Consider the following 18,099-nt stretch of genomic DNA (forward strand, 5'->3'; position numbering starts at 1 on the left):
GTATTCTAAGATGCCTGTTATAATTTCTCTCCTTTCATCTCTGATTTGATCTCTGGGTATTCTCTTTTTCCTCTTCTTAAGTATAGTTGAGAATTTGTCAATCTTGTGTATTCTTTATTTTGTTTTTGTTTTTTTAGGTCACACCCAGCGATGCTCAGGGGTTACTCCTAGCTCTGCATTCAAGAATTACTCCTGGAGATGCTTGAGTGACCATATGGGATGCCAGGTATAAAAACCAGGTCGGCTGCTTATAAGGCAAATGCCCTACCCTCTGTACTATTGCTCCAGCCCCAATCTTGTGTATTCTTTTGAAAAAAAAAAAACTCCTGTTTCATAGACTCCTCTTATTGTTTTCTTGATTTCCATATAATTGATTTATGCTATAATTATTATTTTTCTTACCTTCTATGTGCTTTGGAATTTATTTTTGTTCTTTTTCTTGTTTCTTAATCTGTGAGGTTAGGTCATTGATTTGAACTTTTTCTTGACATAAGCCTGCATAGCTATGAACTTGTCTGTAAATATTATTTTCAGCTGGGACCCACAGGTTCTGATAGCTTGTCTTCATTCTCATTTATTTTTTACATACCTACATCCTACAGCGTAGTAATAAAGATGCTGTCAATAAGATACCTTAAAGTTTGAAAATATACAATTATTTATTAAAATCAGTGATGTCAACATTCATATTGCACACAGAAAACTAATAAACCCAAAGATCAGATAAAAATTAAAAATTATTAATAATATTAAAAATAATTTTAATGATCAGCAACTTCACTTCTGTCGCCGTTGAGGGATTGGGGAGTATGGTGGGAGAAGGAGTGGGAAGGTGCAAAAAGACAATACAAATTAAAAACCAAAATAAATTAAAATAATCCTAATGAAGCGCTGGAGACATATGACAGGGATTAAAGCATTTGCATGTACATGGTCAATCCCAATTCAACCCCCAGCACCACATGTCATCTTACAAACACTACCAGGAATGACCACTCAGCACAGAGCTGAAATTAGCCCCTGAGAATCACTGGGTTTGTTCCCAGGTTCATATGTTCCCATCTGAATACTAATCAAATCTTCATGAGAAGGTTGGCCCAGTGAACTGCTATCCATTTATTGCTTGGCTCTATTTTTGTCAGTGCATTCTTAGGTTATTATCATTAGCTATTTGCAGTTGTTTCCTTTTTTAGTTTACAGATTTGTGACCACACTGAACCCATGTTTCAATAATTATAATGATGTAAATGCAATTTAAAACTTCTGTATGACAGTCCAGAATTCAAGATAAAGTGTAGGCATCTGCTTTTTTAGCCAGAACTGTTGATAGCCACATTTGAATTAAATTTAAATTCTTTCTATCTCTTCTTCTTCTAATTTAGGGCATTTTTCTGTATTTTTAACTTGAAAAATAATCCAGAAATTCGTTTTAAAAATATCTTCAAATTATTTACAGAAGTCATAATGGAGAGCCTCCAAGGGCTGGCAATAGGAAAGCATATCTTCGTCAAGTTTTGTACTTTTGATAAATTTAGAAACTGGCTGAATTATTCTTGCCTTAAATTTCATTTGCACAGAAAAAAATTTGCCACAAATGCAGAAATAACAGTTTTTGTTTTGATTTGATTCAGCTGATGACCTTGGTGCTGTAGATTTGTTTCATTAAGTTTATTAAACAAGTCTGTAAAATAAGCTGTATTAGTTTGGAATCAACCAACTTGACTCATAAAGCACCATCTTGGTTCCCTAGGAACTCTAGCCATGAGTCAAAAAAGATCGTAAAATGTAAAACAAATCCAAATAGTCTCTTTTTCACCTTATCCCCGCCAGTTGCTTTTTGATAGCCAACAAACTTTTGTATGAAGCTGCAAGTAATTGAATTCTTCATTATTTTCAATACAAAGTTATTTAAACAATGAATTGCTTCTGATTTAATTGATTTATTTAATGACATAAAGTAATGACCTATATAGGTGTTCGCTAAAATTCTGGTAACTAAACATTGCCAATGAATGACACAGTGTAGAGTGAATACTTCCAGGACTGTCCCCGCCCCCACCTTTGGTGGTGGTGCTACTAGAATCACACCTGACAGTGCTTAGGGGACCAACCTTGTCATGCTGGGAATGGAACTGGTATCAGCTGCATTCAAGGAAAGCACCTTCATCCTGCACTATCTGGCCCAAGAACCAATTTTTTAAAAATACACAAGAAAATTCCTTTACGCTCTCTCATTGCTGGTGGCAGCTTCAGTATCAACTGACAAGATATAATTAGGGATATTTCTTTTGCTTGTTTAATTTTTTTTATTAAGGCACTGTGATTCACAAAGTTATTTGCAATTGTTTAAGAAGTATAATAGTCTGTTTATTTTGGGGCCACATCAGGTAGTGCTCTATGCTTAGGAATCACTACTGACTGGCACAAGGAGCATATGAGATGTTGGGGATAGAACCTGGGTCAGCCTCATGCAAAGCAATTGCTCTCCTTACCTGCTGTGTCATCTCTCTGGCCCAAGGAATACAACTTTATAACACCATTTCCATCACCAGTGTTCACTTCGCTCCACCAATGTTTCCAGGTTCCCTCCCACACTCCTCACCTTCCCCCACCCCCAGTCTGCCTCCTTGGCAGGCATATTTTTTTAATCACCTTGAGATACATAGTTACGGAGTTGTTCATCATTGAGTTTAAGTCATACAATGTCTTAATACTGGTTCCTCACCAGTTACATTTTCCACCACTGATGTCCAGAGTTTCCCTCTAGCCCCCGTACCTGCCTCTATGGCAGATACTTTTCTTCTCCCTCCCTCCCAGCCCTGTCCCCCTTTTAGGCATTTTGGTTCACAATACTGTTACTGAAACGGTATCATGCATATTATATCCCTCATTAGTTATATTTTTAAGCTTGGTATTGAGATTTGGGTCTCATGCTTACAGTGTTGTTGGCACTGTGGTTTAGATATATGCCTGTACCGCACCGTTGTACTACTGAAATGCTCATGGCCCCTGACTCTGGCCCTTTTACCTCCTATTTTCTTCTTACTTCCCCATTAATTTCTTTACTTTTCTGTTCTCATTTCTATAATCTAGGGTCAAGAGTAATGTGGTACCTTGCCTTTCCTTGTTCCATTATTCTAAATACCACAAATAAGTAAGATCACTGGTATTTCTCCTTTTGACTTACTTAACATTATATCCTCCTCTTCCATCAAAGTTGCTGCAAATCGCATGATTTCTTTCTTTTTTTAAAATTTTTTATTAGTGAAACACTATGAGGTACAGTTGTAGACTTAGAAACTTTCGTACTTGGGTTTCATTTATACAATGATCGAGTACCCATCCCTCCACCAGTGCCTATACTCTATCACCAATGGTCGCAGTAATCCCCCCACATCCTATTCCCCTGCTCCCTACCCTGCCCCACCTCTGTGACAGGGCATTTTCTTTTGCTCTCTTTTTCCTTTAGGGTGTTGTGGTTTGCAATAGAGGTATTGAGTGGCCATCATATTCAGTCTATAGTCTACTTTCAGAACACAGCATGATTTCATTTTTCCTTACATCTACATCATATTCCATTAGATATAGATATAGATATAGTTATAGATATAGATATAGATATAGATATAGATCTATGGCACACCTTCATTATCCAGACTTCTGTCATTGGGAGTGTTGATTCCATATACTATCTATTGTACAAAGTGCTGTAATGAGTAATGGTGTGCATATGTTTGCAAGAATGTTTTTGTGTCTTGGGGGTAGTATCAAGAAGTGGAATTCCTGAGGTGTATGGAATTTTTATTCTGACATTCCTGAGAAATCTCCATAGAGGTTGAACATTCCCACCAGCAGTAAATGAGAGTTCCTTTTTCACCAGATTCCTACCAACACAGATTTTACCCGTGTTTTTGTTTTTTTGGTTTTTTTTTTTTTTAAATATGTGCCATTCTAACTGGTGTGAGATGCTGATATTCATAGTCATCATGATTTGGATTTCCCTGATAATAAATAATTATGAGCACTTTTTCCATGTACCTATTAGATATCTAGTTGTCTTATTCAGAGAAGTACCTGTTCATTTGTCTCTCCATGTTTTGATAGGTCTTGGAGTTTTTGTTTGTTTTTGTTGTTAATCTTTGTGAGTGCTTTATATATCTTAGATATCAGCCCTTCATCTGATATGTTGAGTGCAAATATTGTCTCTGATTCAGTAGGGAGTCCTGTAGTTTTAGCTCATGTTTCTTTTGCCATACAGAATTGTATAGCCCCATTTATTTATTTTTGTTTCTGTTGCCTTTGCCAATGGAGTCATATTATTGAAAAGATTTTTGAGGTCCAAATCTTGGAATATTCTGTCTATATTTTCCTCAGTGCATTTTATTGATTCTGATCTGATCTCAAGTTCTTTGATTCACTTTGAATTGACTTTTTTGTAAGATCTGATACATGGGTACAGTTCCATGTTTTTTTTATACATGATTATCCAGTTTTCCTGATACCATTTATTGAAGAGGCTATCTTTACTCCACTTTATGTACCCAGTTTTTTTTTTGAAAATAAGTTGACCACAGGTCAGGGATCTTGACTTTGAGCACTAAATTCTGACATTGGTCAGAGGTCAGGGGCACCTATTCTTATTCCATACTGTTTTGATCACTACAGTTTTATAGTTATACATAACTTTATAGTTATATAGTGATAGCCTACAGTTTCAAGTTAGATAAATTAATACCTTCCAATTTCTTGTTTCCCTGTGTGATTTAAATTATTCAGTTGTTTTAGGATTCCATACAAATTTTATCATTGGCTTTCCTAAGATTTTGAAGAATACCATGGGAATTAAGATGAGTATTTGAGGTGAAAATATATAATAAGTTAGGTAGATGGTAATTTTGACAATATTGATTCTTCCACTCCATGAACATGAATTGTTTTTTATTTCTTATTTCTTTTTTTTTTATTATTTATTGAATCACTGTGGGAAAGGTTACAAAGCTTTCAGGTTTAGGTCTCAGTCATGCAAATATCAAACACATTTCCCTTTACCAATACTTTTTTTTACCATGAAGAACCCCAATAAAACCCCACCCCCCACCCCTCCCAGTCCCTGTGAGGCAGATGAATTCTAGTTAACACTCTATCTGCTTTGATTAGATTCACTGTTTCAATAAAAGATTCACCACTATTATTTAGAGTTTACCCCCCCCAAATCAGACATGCTGAAAAGGCATTGTGAGGTGATTTGCTTTCTACAGCTGGGTTCAAGAATTAAATGTTGGTTTTGGATTTCTGCTATTTTACCTATTGACCCTGGAAGTATTTCTACTGAAAGTCAGATAGTTAAGAAATTGGTTTCTGTGTTCTGGAGTCGTGGCCGTGCTGGAGAGCCGCTCGCGGGGGGCAACTGGTGACCTCGGTAGGGCGTGAAGGACGGACCGGAACGCCCCCCTTCCCATGAGGTTTTAGTCGCCCCCACACCCCCGGCTCATACTTGCTGTCCACAAGGCTCCCATGCAGCCGCCATCTTTCTTTCCAGAGGGAGGAGGGCGGAAGGGAGCAACACCCTTCCCCCTCTGGGCAGACATGATGGCCTGGATTAACGCATAGTCCTTTCACTTTTCTGCTCCAAGCTGCTGGGTTCTGCATTAAGTCCTTGTGCTTCTGGGGCTGTGGCCGTGCTGGAGAGCCGCTCGTGGGGGGCAACTGGTGACCTCGGTAGGGCGTGAAGGATGGACCGGAACGCCCCCCTTCCCATGAGGTTTTAAGGTTTTCTTCTATCTTTTTCTTAACTTATAATTTTCATTTTGTATATACATGTACATCACTTCTTTTGTTAAATCTAGTCCTAGTACTTGATGTTTTGGAGCACTATTTTTAATGAAGAAGATTCTCTGATCTCTTTCTCTTCTAGTTCATTATTTGCATATAGGAATGAGACAGATTTTTTGTGTGTTGACTTTGTTGCCAGCTATTTTACTTTATTGGTTTATTGTTTCAAGGAGCTTTTTAGTTGACTGTTCAGGTTTTTTAATGTATATTATCGTATCTTTTTAATATCTTGTATACAAATTACCACTTGAAAATGGTGATAAATTGGCTTTTGCTTTTCCAATTTTGATCCCTTTTCTTTTCCTTGTCTTATTACTATTCAAGTATTTCTAATACTATATTTAATAAAAGTGGAGATAGTGTGCCTTGTGCCTATTCTCAAAGGGATTGCTTTCACCATTGTTTTTTACCATTGAGAATGAAAATGTCTGTGGATTTTTTTATAAGTGGCCATTCCTATCTTGAGGAAGAGTTCTTCTAACCCTATTTTATTGAGATGCTGTTGTTTTTTTTTATCGTTGATGAATATTGGATATTGTCAAAAGTTTTCTCTACATTGATTAATATGATCATATGATTTTTATCTTTTCCTTTAGAAATGTACTGTATTATCTTAATTGTTTTGCATATGTTGGACCATCTTTGCATCCTTGAAGTGAATCCCACTCCATAAGGGTGTATGATTTTTTTAATATGTTGTTGGATTCAGTTGACTAAGATTGGGGATTTTTTGTTGATGTTCATTAGGGAAATTGGCCTAAAATTTTCTACTTTAGTAGTATCTCTGTAACTGTTCTCCCATTGTTCATCAATTAGCTCGAGTGGGCCCAGTAACGTCACCATTGTGAGACTTGTTGTTACTGTGTTTGGTATATTGAATACATCAAGGGTAGCTTGCCAGGCTTTGCATGCAGTTGGCCTTGTGCAAGGCAAACACCCTACCACTGTGTAATCTATCATTCCTGCTGGCTTCTGCAGGCAAAGCCTAGCAAGCTACCTGTGATGTATTCGATATGCCAAACACAGTAACAAGTCTCAAAATGGAGACGTAACTGGGCCTGCTTGAGCAAATTGATGAACAATGGGAGGACAGTGTACAGACAGAAAGACAGTAGTATCTCTATCTGCATTGTGTATTAGTGTAATGTTGGCGTTATAAAAGCTGTCTGAATGGATTCCTGTTCCTTTGATATGTTGTTAGAGCTTAAAGAGCAAGGGTAGTAAATCTTCCTTAAAGACTTTTGGACCAGGGCTTTTGTTCTTGGGGAGATTATTAATTACTATTATAATTTCCTGTTTGTTATTGGCTTGTTTATGTTTTCTATGTTCTCCTCACTCAGTTTTGGGAAATTGTAAGATTCTAGAAATCTATACATTTCTTCTAATTTCTCCAGCTTAACCATGTAAAGTTGTTCATAGTAACTTCTAATGATATTTTGAATTTCTGAGGAATCTGTTGTAATGTCTCTTCTTTCAGTAGCAGTTGACAAATATTAATAGGAATATTTCTTTATCTTTTATTTTTAAAATTACATTAATTAAAACACTGTGATTTACAAAATTATTCATAATACAGTTGTTTCAGGTATAAATTGTTCTAACACCAATCCTACCACCAGTGTGGTCTTCCCTCCATCAATGATTTCAGTATCCCCCCAGCCTGCTCCCTTAGCAAGCACCCCAAAAGAACTATCTCAAATTACTAGCATCAAGACAACTTAGGGGAATGGCAAATGCAACTATAAAAAAATAAATTAATAAAAGTAAATTCGTGATCATTGGTTGCTATGTAATATTAGCCTATGTAAATAAAGAAAATGCAATAATTTAATACAATACCTACCTTAATTTACATAGATAAGTTTTCAATTCTGGTATCAAAAATATATTGCACTTACTTGTATTTTATACATGTATAATTATGGTGGGCTGGAGCAATAGACAGCGGTAGGGCATTTGCCTTATACAAAGCTGACCCAAGTTCAATTCCTCCACCCCTCTCGGAGATCCAAGCTATGGAGAGTATCCCGCGCACACGGCAGAGCCTGGCAAGCTACCCGTGGCATATTCAATATGCCAAAACAGTAACAAGTCTCACAGTGGAGATGTTACTGGTGCCCGCTTGAGCAAATCGATGAACAACCAGAGGACAGTGCTACAGTGTATAATTATGGTAATAATCCTATCTTCCTGTCATCGATAAAACTATTTTTTAATTCTTCACTAATATATTTGCATGAAATAGGTAAAGCCAACAACTGACAAAAACTTACTAAATTTAGTAAGAGTGAAGAGAATTAAGAAAATTAAAAAGGGTCCGCCTCCCACATCTGCCACCATGTTGACTCAGCCGCCTGCCTTACTCTACCAATTCCTGACTAAATCTCTGAGGAGTTGTTAGTCAAGTAATGAAAATTCATGGAAAACACCAGTTCTGGCTGAAAACTCTGGGGCACCCTTAGTAGGCTGGTGGGCCAATACCTGCCCTGCCCAAGTCCTGGTGGTTACACCCACACCCCGTCACTGCAGCCATGCCTAGGGCTCAACTCCACTGCTTCACAGTTATTTTCTGGAGAGACCTCAAACTGTGAACCATTTCCACCTGCCCAGACTGAGAACTCTGGTGTCTTCTCCAGGTCAGGGTGGGCTGCCTCCCTCCTCACTACCCTTGTATTTCTGAAGCCCCAGGAGCCATGCCCACCTCCTATATCCACATAGATTCTGAAGTCCCTGGGCTTTGGACACCTCCTAATTCCTCAATATTGAAATTTCGTAGGAGCACAACAAATTAGATGGGAAAGTCACATAGAAGCCAACTAAACAAAAACAATAAACAAAAACAAAGAAGACTCAACTAGTAACAAATAGCTTAGTAAATTCTTAGACAAGCACTTAACCCCATGATGACATATCATTTTCACATAAAAATTGATTTTTAAACTTATTGATTTTAATATTGGAGTTCTGTTATCTAATCATCTAATCAATTTCAACTCTATCAATAGAATTGTATCAATAGTTGTGGCTTTTGTCTACTTTAAAATGTACTTGAGAACTAAAATAATAAAAAATAAATTTTAAAAAGGAAAATTTAAAGGGCAGGATCTGAATAGTCTTGTGAAAGAACAGTGTTTTATCTTTAGAAAGGAAATATTGAAAATATATAAGATATAGCACATTCAACAGAAATGAGATTTTAATTCATTATTGAAAATGTATAAAATCCCTTAGCAAGCTAGGAGTAAACATCACTGTCACTGTCCTCCTGTTGTTCATCAATTTGCTCGAGTGGGCCCAGCAACATCTCCATTGTGACACTTGTTACTGTATTTGTCATATTGAATATGTCACAGGTAGCTTGCCAGACTTTGCTGTGCAGGCAAGATACTCTCGGTAGCTTGCCGGGCTCTCTGAGAGGGGCAGAAGAATCAAACCTGGGTTGGCCCGGTAGCCATGTGCAAGGCAAACACCCTACCCACTATACCTTCCTTTATCTAGTAGAGGGCAATCTTAAGCACCATGAGTGAGTGCCATACTCAATGACACATGCTGATAAATTTGTCCTGTCCTTTAAACAAGCCCCTTTAATACTTTTTGGAGAACTAGTTCTAAGACTATGAATTCCCTAAAACGTTGCCTGTCCCTGAAGCTTTGTACCATTCTTTCAAATTTAAATGATAATCTAACTTGGTAGAATATTCTTGGTAAGGTGTTCATTTCATTGATTTTTAAAAACTGTATTCTTTTCATTTCTCCTTGTAGGAGTCTCAATTGATAGCTCTGCTGTGAATCGTATGGGATCTCTTTTATATGTAAATTTGTTTTACTGATCTTGCTGCTTTAAATATTCTCTCTATCTTTGGAATTTTTATTTTGAGTACAATGAATCTTGGAATTTTCTAGTTGGGTCTATTTTCCCTGGAACTCTCCAGGCCTCTTGGATCTCAATGCCTATAGTCAACAAGTCTAGAAAATTCTTCTCTATGATTTCTTTTTTTGTTTGTTTTTGTTTTTTGGGTCACACCCGGCATTGCACAGGAGTTACTCCTGGCTCATGTACTCAGGAATTACTCCTGGCGATGCTCAGGGGACAATATGGAATGCTGGGAATCGAACCCGGGTTGGCCACGTGCAAGGCAAATGCCCTACCCGATGTGCCATTGCTCCAGCCCCTCTCTGTGATTTCTTAAAATATTTTTTCTTCTTCAAATTTGCCTTCCTGTTCTTCAGGGACTCTGGTGATTCTTAAGTTGTTCCTCCTGAATTCATCAAGTAGTTCTCTGGTTATTCCTTTCCTTTCATGCTATTTCCCACCTTCTTCTGTTTTCTAGCAGTTTTCTTCATCTCATATTGGGTCTCTTTGATCTTTTACTCAACTTCTCTTAATCTGCTGTTCAGAACTTCTATTGAGTTTTAAAAATCACCTACCATGCTATTCATTTCTGCTTTAGTTTTCTCATTTCAGCACTCCTTCCTTCTTCTGCACTGCTGACTTTGCTAACTACTTAAAGGTAAAGGTAAAGGCCCTCCCGTTGATCGTCGATTTGCTCGAGCGGGCCCAGTAACGTTTCCATTGGAGACTTTGTTGTTACTGTGTCTGGCATATCGAATACTCTCGGTAGCTTGCCGGGCTCTCCGAGAGGGGTGGAGGAATCGAACTCGGGTCGGCCATGTTGGCCGCTTGTAAGGCGAACGCCCTACCCGCTGTGCTATCGCTCCAGCTAACTACTTATGCTATTGTTTCTCTGATCTCATTAAACAATCTCACAATGGTGCCACTAAAGTCACTGAGAATTTACTGAACTGTTCGGTGTTGCTTCAGTCCTCTATGTTCTTATTTTTGCTCATTGAGCTTGTTGGGTTTCTAGGTGTCTTCCCCATTAGGTTTGCGGTGCTTCTATTGTGCTGGAAGGTGTGGTGACATGCAGGCTTCTAGAGTTTTGAAGCTGGCTAGCTTGTCATGGTGGAGCTTGAATGTGGGGCCTCTGGAGATTTCTTTTTGTTTTTTTTAAAAAGAGCTCTTTTATACATAAAATAGAATTTTTCCTTTAGTGTTAGTTTGCAAATTTTTATCAAATAATAATTCTTTTATGAAATGTTTCTTTTATGAATCACACATATACTTTATTTGCTGGGAAAGTAGACTTATCAAGTTGTACAGATAACAAGGATGTTTTAAAATATTTAAATAATGAGTCTTTAACATCTTGAGTCATTTATTTTTCTTGCACTGTATTATTGTTTGAAAAAAATTTTTTGGTAATATTAGACCTGGGCTGGAGCAATAGCATAGTGGGTAGGCAGTTTGCCTTGCATGAGGCCAACCCGGGTTTGATTTCTCCGTCCCTCTCAGAGAGCCTGGCAAGCTACTGAGAGCATCCCACCCACATGGCAAAGCCTGGCAAGCTACCCGTGACATATTCAATATGCCAAAAACAGTACCCGTGACATATTCAATATGCCAAAAACAGTAACAACAAGTCTCATAATAGAGATGTTACTGGTGCCTGCTCGAGCAAATCGATGAACAACATGAGGACAGTGCTACAGTGCTACAATGATTGACAATATTAGACCTAGACTTACATAGCTTAATGTGCATCTCCTCACTTATGGTCAGTAGAATTCATTCCTCCCCATGAATATAAAGCATTCCTGATGCAGCAATCAGCAAAATATATTGTAAGAAGATGCAGCTCAGCACCATCTGTATGGAGGTGATTGAAAAGCATTTTGCCCGTGTCAGTTGTCTCAGGTTATTTTTCCTGAAGTTCTGGAAAATAAGATACATCTTTATTTTTTATCAGCATGAATTTTTATCAAATGTTCTTATAGTTATGAATGTTTCATAGTTTTATTTGATAAAACTTTTTGACCAATCAGGCACATCAGTAATGTATTACATGTAGGTGACCAAATAAAGCCATAGTTCAAACATTTGGCACTATATTATGATATTATCTTCCAAAATTTGTGTACTTATAATAACAAAATAATTAGAAAATTACTGAAAATACAATTTATTTAATTAAAAAATGCAATTTTCTCACTGTACTCAAAATAGGTGTGGAAAATGGGACATACCTGGAAGTACTCAGGGGCTTTTCCTAGTTCTGTGCAAGAGTAATCTCTGGCAATACTCGGGGGACCATATGAGGTGCCAGGGATTAAACCAGGGTTGTCGTCATTGCAAGGCAAAGAGTTTAACCACTGTGTTATCCTTCTGGCCCTAAAGCCAAGTTTTTTAAAAAAAAACAATGATTGTGTTATTAGAATGACGGTCACAGCATCAAGTAAAAAGTGTTTTTTGTGTGGGACAGCAAAAGACAAACAAAAATACTAAAAAATTATTAAATGAGTTTAGTTTTTGTTCAGTATTAGAAATTTATATTTGATATTAAATTGTCAAATATAAAACTAAATTTATCAATAAATAATTTTAGATGTGCCAAAATAAAAATAAAAATAAGTTAATAATTTTAATATGGATTCCCTTATTTAAAAAAAATTATTCTTTGTCTGGGCAATCTCTGGAGGTGGATGAGACAAGCTCCCACCCTGCCAAAATCCTGGCAGCCACACTTAATCCCAACAGCTGCTGCCATAGCTCCAGCCAGACAACATCAGCTCATGACTGAGCTCCACAGAGATGCCAAATTGCTGAAAATTTCAGGTACACTGAGGACTTTCGGCTAAATACTTCTCAGAGTCAGGGTGGGTGACCTCCCCACGCCTCCTTGTACTTCCAGAAGCACTTGCAGCCACACTACCACCGCCATGCAAGCTCACTGCTCAGTTAAATATTCTGGAGCAAAGTCTCCAAACTCTATTATACTAACATGCCAATAGGAGCATATCAGGTTGGATAGGAATGTAATGTAAAAGCCAATTAATAAAAACAAAACAATGAAGGCTTAAATAGCAACAACAGCTTAGGAAACTCTCAAAGACTTACTATCCCCATGGTGAGATACAGAAATTTTCACAAATTTTCTTTTACTGAAGTATTTTTTAATCATTCTATTTGCCATTTAGTGGTAATAAGCAACCTAAAATAAATGTTTGTGGGTCTGCTATGGGAGAAGGCTTGAGGGATGGTTGGGAAAATGGGGACAATGGAGCAAAGTTGATGGTGGTGGTGGTATTGGTATTGGAATATTGAATGCTTCTAAGAAATCATCATAAACAACTTTGTAAATCGTGATGTTTAAAATAAAGTGGAAAAATGTTTTTCACTAACACATGACTTATTTTTCAGTTAACAGATTATTTGAAAGACTTAATAGATATAAATGATTGACAGGTTTTTTTAGGAATTGATTTTCCTGTTTCCACTAATATAATAAAACATGACAAATAGTAACTGTACACTTCAAATGGTAGTGTATGACATAAGTGTGCTATGATTTTATAATTAATAAACTCTAGAGAACACAAAAATGTATAGTAGAGCTGTAAAAAATATATAAAACACTTTAAAAACAAAATATGATTTTAAAAGTATTTAAAATCATTTTTACGAGTAGTTATATATAGGTATGGATATGGCATATTGGTTAAGAGATAAATAGATCTAGAGAACTGACTCCTTATCAACAAATATGTGTGTAAATGAAGGAGCAGCAGCAAAGTATATAAAGCTCTGCCTAATAGACCTGGAGATAAAACTAAAGCAACATAATAGCAATGAAAGACTTTAACACCCACTTTGATCACTGGAAAGATAAACCAGACAAATCAACAATTTAAAAAATAAATAGCCCAAAACAACTGGGATTAGTAGACATGAATAGTATCCTCAAGCCCCAAATGTTGAGAAAATCCAGCATTTGGAAATGGAACAATCTATTGAGAAATAACTGTTGTATCAAAGAGAAATCAAAGAAAAATATTTTTTAAAGCTCACAGTAAACAGGACTGAATGTACACACTATCAGAGCATATGGGACATAGCAAAAGCAATACTTAGGGGCAGGCAACAGAATGTTGGGTTCAGTTTTCTAATTCATCCTGCCATTCTGTGTCTCTTAATTGGTGCATTTAGTCACTGACAATGAGAGAGACTACTGAAACCAGGAATTCTGTGCCATCGTTCTACAGAGGTTTGGGAGAATCATTTTGCCTTAAATTAGTCCCTTTAGTTCTTGTAAAGATGGTCTCATACCTATGAAGTTCTCAGCTGTTTTTTATTCATGAAATTGTGTGCCCTTCCTTCAAATCTGAATGAGAGTCTGGCTGGGTAAAGTATTCTTGGTGAGGTGTTTATTGAGGTTTTTTTTTTTAACTTTATCTCACCATTATTTTCAGACTCAGAGAGTTTCATGTGATTAGGTCTGCTGTAAATCTTAAGGATTCTCCTTTGTATATAACTTCCTTCTTTGATCTTGCTGCTTTCGGTATTATATCCCTATCTAGTGTTTTTGTCATTCTGATTAGAATGTGTCTCAGGGTATTTTTATTTGAATCTCTTTTTGCAGGCCTCCTGGATCTGGATGCATGCACTCTTCTTGACCTTTGGGAACTTCTCAGCAATGATAACTTTTGACGCTTCTTCATCAGAGTTGTCTTCCTGGCCCTCTGAACCCCAATCATTCTTAAGTTGTTCCTCTTAAATTCATCCCAAAGCTCTCTTTCATCTGTTTGCTTGTTTTAAGGCTTCTTTCTATCTTCTGCTCTTGTCTGAAAGTTTTCTGTACCTCATTCTGGAACTCACTGATCTATCCTCAGCAGCTGTCACTTTGCTGGTGAGGCCCAGAGTGAGTTTTTCATTTCAGCTGCCATGCTTTTCAGATCTGTCATTTCTGTTTGTAGCTTTCTTATTTCTGTTCTTATATCTTCTTTTGTTTTATTGGCTGTGCATTCCCTAGTCTCTTTGAACTCGTTAAACATCCCAATAATTTCCACTCTAAGCTCCTTTTCAGAGAGATTACACAGGAGGTTGTTACTGATAGGGTCGTCCGATTTACAATGTTCACCCACTTACTGTGTTGTGTTTTTGCATTGCTTTAGCCCGGCTCTTTTTGTAATATGGAAGTACGTCTGTCCCACTTCACTGTCATTGTCTCCTCCACTGCTCGTGGAGGTCTCTGAGAGAATTTTATGGGAGAAGTCTTGTCTTTGTCCTCCTTGGTCTCAGCCCCGGGTAAGAGGGAAGGGTCTCTCTGCTGCTGCTGCCACCATTGTGCCACTCAAGCTTAGGCAATATTGCTTGGACTTGAGTAAAATTCAAAGAGTTGAACTGATAAACAAATGACGAATAATTAATAATACATAATTACAATTTAATAATTAAATGTTTAAGTGAGTTTGCCACAGGGTGGGAAGGTAAGAAAGGACCTTGAGACATTAGTGAAGGGATGCTGACATTGTTGCAGGATTGTGTACCTGAAACTATTATTAACAGCATTGTAAATCACAGCGCCTAAATTTTTTAATTTAAGTTAAAAGCAATAGAAGGGAACATTTCATGTAAATACTTTTATTGAAATAATGGTGACACTTTTATATGATTCATAATACACTAAAATTGAAGATAGCAAAAATGAACTTTAAATTTTAAATACTTATTGTCCTTGAATTATTTTTAACCACTTGTCACAGAATTCAGAAATAACATTAGACTTCCTACATGTCTCTTATTCATACTATTATTTTGCAAGTCAATCATGACATGCATATATCCTTCCAGCTGTATGCTGGCTTTCTCTCAACAGTGCACACACACTCACCTGCTAGCACTTACTTGCTAAGACTTGTAGACGAACTTGACCACTGATTGGTTATAACTTGCATTTTGAGTGCTTATTTGGAAGCCATAACAGCTGTGTTACGACCAGATAAAATATGTATGAATATTGGAGCACAGCAGGTAGGGTGTTTGCCTTACCCGCCGCCGACCTGAGTTCGATTCCCAGCATCCCATATGGTCCCCTGAGCACTGCCAGGGGTAATTCCTGAGTGCAGAGCCAGGAGGAACCCCTGTGCATTGCCAGGTGTGACCCAAAAAGAAAAATATATATGTATAAATATTTTTCAATTTTCCCTTCTCTGCTATCTGCTTCTACCACTTCCCTTGTTTCCACTCAGTTTCCCTAATTGCAGCTGGAGTTACTCTAGCACCCCCCTAAATCATTCCAGTGACCTCTTTGGGACAGCCTACTCTAGCCCAATATATACTTTGGCATTTTTTCATGTTTTGATTATTGGTTCCACAGCATTCCATCTGTTTGATAACTCATAATTACTTACTCTTCCCATCCCAAACAGTGGTCAGTGAATATTTAACATAGTACCAGCCTATTTTTCAGAGAACATAGTGATTCTGTGAAACAAATTATAGAAGTCATCCTTTATTTTCACTTCCTTTATCTTCATCAAATTCACAATCCTGTTCTGAGGGTTTTTGGCAGAAAACAAATCTCAATACAACAGTTCCTCCATCTCCACTCTCTCCAAGTCTCTGACATCTCCTGAGGTCTGTTCAGTGGACTCATTTATGTGGATGTTTGGGGAGGGGGTTTTTTTGGACTTGTAGATTGATTTTAAAGGAAAAGAATTCTTGGGGTCTTGTTTTTAAGAGGATCAATCAGAGTCCTGTCTTTTTGTGTGTGTGAATAAATAAATGGAATTTGCGGTGGGGTGTCATTTGGGCCTGTGAAGCCTGAAGGGAGGATGAGGCAAGTAGCTCAGTGTCCCAGAATAAAGATCATCTCCACTGTGTCTTTAGGGCTCTTTCCTCCTGTGGTTTGCAAGGCTGAATGGACTAGGAACCAGACAAGAGTTTCTGTTAATGGAGACAAATTCATTTTAATCAGATTGAGATTTAAATTGGCCTTTCTGTTATTTAGACACAGCCTGAGTCTTACTCTGAGGGTTCCTGAATCAGTTTCAGGAAGAAAATTGATTGGGCGAGACATATAGGTAGAGGAAAAGCTGGCCTGGGAGAGAAGTTCTGCTGAAGTACAGTGCATCACAGGAAGCTTGAGGAGTACCCCAAAGGGAGGGAAGGCACCAGACTGAAGCCACTTTTTCAAAAAAAATTTATTTATTGAATCACTGTGAGAACAGCTACAAAGCTTTCGAGTTTAAGTCTTAGTCACACAATGATGAAACACCCGTCCCTTCACCAGTGCACATTTTTCACCACCAAAAACCCCAGTATCCCCCCATCCCACCCCCTCGCCCTACCTTTGTGGCACATGGTTTCCACATCACTCTCTCTCCCTACTTTGATTACATTCAATATTTTTACACCAGATCCACCATTATTATTTGGGACTTTCCCCCAACACTCAGGTCTGCAAAAAAGGGCAACATTAGACCATTTTTTTTATTGCTGATTATGACTACCATATGATATTTTGGAATTCTGAAATTTTAATAATTAAATCTGGAGGGATTTCTGCCAAAAGCCACTGGGTTCCGAGTTTTGCTTGTGTGTCTCTGGGATCATGGCCGTTAAGCAGCTTGATCAGTAGCTGGAGGGACAGTTCATGGGTGGTGACTCGGGAATCTCGTTGGGGCAGGGGATATCAAGGGTAGGCACCACCACCATCCCGTGAGGCCCCATGTGTCTCGTCACTGCTGGCCCATACCTCACTGTCCAATGGCCTCTGGAAGATGGCGGCCACCGAGCCACCAGGAGGAAAAGGAGGAGGGATGGCACCTTTTCCCACCTGGAGTGGCCCTGTGCCCTAAACCTAATGCAAAGTCCGGACGCATTTCTGCCAAAAGCTTCTGGGCTCTGACTTCCGCTTGTGTGTCTCTGAAATCATAGCCATTAAGGAGCTTGATCCAGACTGAAGCCACTTTTGCCCAAGCAGACCCTCCTTTCCCCTTAGAGCAAAACGTGATCAGGTATTCATTAAGCACTTGTTCACATATGCCTTGATAGAATCTTCCATCTTCCAAACAACTCCATTACATATTTTCATTTTCTGGTCTTTAAATAGTGACACTGGGCCAGAGAGATAGCCCAAAGGGCTGGGATAGAGCATTCTTTGTCTCAGGCTCCATCCTTGGCACTGCATGGTGAGCAGTGAGCCAGAAGCAGCCCCCACGACCCACTGGATGTGACTCCCAAGCCACCCAAATAAATGCTATTCTTAATCACCTTTAAAAATTGTGCAGGTCCAGAGAGTTTGGACAAGGAATAAGATGCTTGCATTGCATGTGGCTGGCCCATATTCGATCCCTGGTGCCAGATATGGTCCACTGAATTCCACCAGGAGTGATCTCTGAGCCTAGGACCTGGCATGAACCCTAATC

This window comes from Sorex fumeus, unplaced genomic scaffold (genome assembly GCF_029834395.1).
Source record: "Sorex fumeus unplaced genomic scaffold, SorFum_2.1 ptg000039l, whole genome shotgun sequence".
Taxonomy (NCBI): domain Eukaryota; kingdom Metazoa; phylum Chordata; class Mammalia; order Eulipotyphla; family Soricidae; genus Sorex; species Sorex fumeus.